This window comes from Olea europaea, chromosome 11 (genome assembly GCF_002742605.1).
Source record: "Olea europaea var. sylvestris chromosome 11, O_europaea_v1, whole genome shotgun sequence".
Classification (NCBI taxonomy): domain Eukaryota; kingdom Viridiplantae; phylum Streptophyta; class Magnoliopsida; order Lamiales; family Oleaceae; genus Olea; species Olea europaea.
This window is the reverse complement of record NC_036247.1, coordinates 3,477,307-3,480,397: the sequence shown is the minus strand read 5'-3', so window position 1 is coordinate 3,480,397 and position 3,091 is coordinate 3,477,307. Positions and strand designations below refer to the sequence as shown.

Below are 3,091 nucleotides of genomic sequence, written 5' to 3'. Positions count from 1 at the left end.
ATGAACTTTGTTTCAACCTTCCAGTCACTTCGAACATTACTAATTACTTCCTGCTTTATGTATCGATCATAAACTACATTATTGAAAGAACGGGGGACAATAATTTTTTAGGGAAGTTTGTTTAATCATGTTCATTCAGTGAACAAAACCTGTTAATATAGAAGTAAGATAAGATTGTAGAACTTGTCTGTTCACTTTATTTTTTTCTAATGTCATCAAACTTGATCGGATTGACAAGAGATTTTAATTATAGTTCAACTATAAAAATGTAGAACTACTTGTAGGTCAAAAATGAAACCTAATCCGTTCAAATAACCTAAGAACCAACCGTTTCGACCCTTTAATGATGCCTGCAGATAATGACTAATGGTCTATTCAAGGGCCCGATTCATAGGGTTACAACAAATCGAGAAAGAGAGAGGATGACAATTGCTGTTTTCTTCACTCCTGACCCAACCAGTGAAGTTAAACCAGCTGAAGGGCTTATTAATGAGAAAAATCCCAAATTATACAAAAGTATAATTGATTACACTGGTAACTATTTCCAGTTATTTCAGCAAGGGAAGAGGCCCATTGATACTCTCAAAGTTTGATGCCAAAAGTTATATTTAAGGTAAAAATTTATATCCGCCTTTCATTTTTATGCGTCGAATTTGCAACATTTTTATTTGATAATGCACCGATCTGGTCCTTAAGGCCAATATCGTCTTTTCACGGCTGTTAAAAATCATCATAGAATATGTTGTACGATAGCTGCGCCGTCGTGGAAGCTAGCATCAAGATTAATGTGTTATCATATTTTGCAGGCTTAAATCTGAGTTACTGCAGCTGAATTTTGCGCCTGGCATTGAGCAGCAGGATGCAACTTTATTATAATATATATAGAATTTCAAAGCCATGGAATAATAAAGTTCAGATGATTTTACTATTTGATATGTATTTGGTATTGGTGTGTTTGTAGAATGTAACAATTTACCGTGTGATATTCAAATATTACATCCCCATTTTGGGTAAACAAAAGAATAAAAAAAGAAATGTATTTGCTATTGCTTTATTGTAGAATGTGTGATTGAAAATAAGTTTTGAAAAAAAAAATGTGGCTCAAACAAGACTAATAACAACTTATTTTCCATTTAACTATTGATTAATTCTAAGATGGATATATTGCATGCATCATCCATACCCTATATCCCCATGTTCACGTTTATATTTAACTTTTTATGTTAGCATTAAGCTCGCAAACATTGCATGACCTAAAGAAGTACAAGCAATGATCCTTCTAAGACTTGATCATAATCCACTTGATGAAATTTTGGATCAACATTAAGCACGTCATCTAAGTTTAGACAAAGATAAAAAAGTTGATATCTTGACATCTCTAGTTATAATTAATGAAACATGTATCTCCTTATATAAAACACGTAATGTTCAGGGCACAAATCTAATAGTACTGACCGCTTAATTGATTTGGCTCAAACTAAATTCTGAACAACTTAATAATATTTGTTTGTATTAAAAAATTCAATCAAATGATCCTAACATTTTTTGAATTTCTAATAGGAACTATATCAGAAAGAATAGGTCTAAAACTACACGAGATGGATTCCATGAAGGTTGAACCAAATTCTGATCAACTAAAGCATAATGAAAAATCAGAGGTGAAAATCCCTACCAATCAAATGAGATGTATTTTCATCATTAGATTTGACAAAGTTTTACGATGTTTATGACTTTTGTAAGTATATACATTTCTTTACTTAGATGCGAGATCCAACTATTTGTGAAGTACTATATATTGTATACGTTTCCCTAGGTTGCAGTTTGACCTTCACAATTAGGTTGAGGTGGCGGTCCCTGTGGTTGATGACGTGAAATTTTGTAAGTGTTATGGAATACTTTGAAAGCATATGTATTAGGTCGACCTAATATTTTTCCCTGTAATACCTTAAAATTAATTGAATCAAACATTGAAATTGAGTCAAAATTGTTAAGCTAGATATATATTTAAAACAAAATAAAAACCAAATCAAGGGGGAGGGGGTTTGGAACATAGAAATTGAGTCAAAATTGTTAAGCTAGATATATATTTAAAACAAAATAAAAACCAAATCAGAGAGAGAGAGGGGGGGGGGATTGGAAACGGTCAGGCGGTGGGTAACCTTTTATATTAATAAATTAATTCATTACAATCCATTATATACACACACTTACAGAGAGATAGGGATAAAACGGAGGCAGAAAAGAAGAGAAAAAGAAGAAGAAATCATCACCAACACTAAATTTTGCTCAAAATATATCTTTTGGTGAGAACTAATCTTGTATTTGGGCTACAATTTAAGGTCAAGAAAAACTTCGATTTTATGTTCTAATTAGTTGGTGTGCATTGCATGGAGTAGAAATTTGGAATTGATTTCTTGTCTCCATTTTCTAATTAATTAAGTGAAAAAGGATTATTAAGTAATATCAATTAAGTATAATTGGTAAAGAAAAACAATTATAATCAAGTAAAATTAGAGATAGCAAAATAACCCGTCAAACCCGATACTCGTGGCCCTACCCTGAATAGGGCGAGGATTACCAGCTTAATCGTGTATTCAAGTTGGGTTCAGGGCGGGAATTTTCATCTCGAGGCAGTTGCAGATAACGCCTGCCCTCGTCCTATTTAATAATTTTTTTATTTAAGAATTCAATATTTTAAATGAAAAATTCTACGATTGTTCATTAATTCTAATAGAAGATGACAACTAAAATTATTTAAAGAATATACTAAATAACAAAAACTTTAGTTACCAAATATATTCGAATAATTTAACTTTTAAAAATTTTAATAACTATATCATTGTCCCACTTTAATAAATGGGGACAATAAAACGAATTATCAGAAACTAAAAAATAAATAGGTAAACAAGACAAGGCGTCGCACCGCTTAAACAGGTAATGAGGCAAGAAATTGCCTCACGAGTGGGGGGCGAGGGAACCCGCCTGTTGCCATCCTACGTAAAATCAACCACAGGTATACTTGGAAACTAAGCTATATAATTAGATGTATCAGGGAAAAGTAATTAAAGTGAGCATCAATTTCATTGAAGGA

At 32.1% G+C, this 3,091-nt stretch overlaps 1 long non-coding RNA gene across 1 annotated transcript; it reads left to right on the top strand.

Annotated features, from left to right (window-relative positions):
* Positions 1-8: 8 nt before the first annotated feature.
* LOC111404843 lies at positions 9-1,054 on the top strand. Its single transcript, XR_002704700.1, has 2 exons — positions 9-613; positions 807-1,054. It is a non-coding gene; the product is annotated as an uncharacterized LOC111404843 (long non-coding RNA).
* The last annotated feature ends 2,037 nt before the right edge of the window (positions 1,055-3,091 follow it).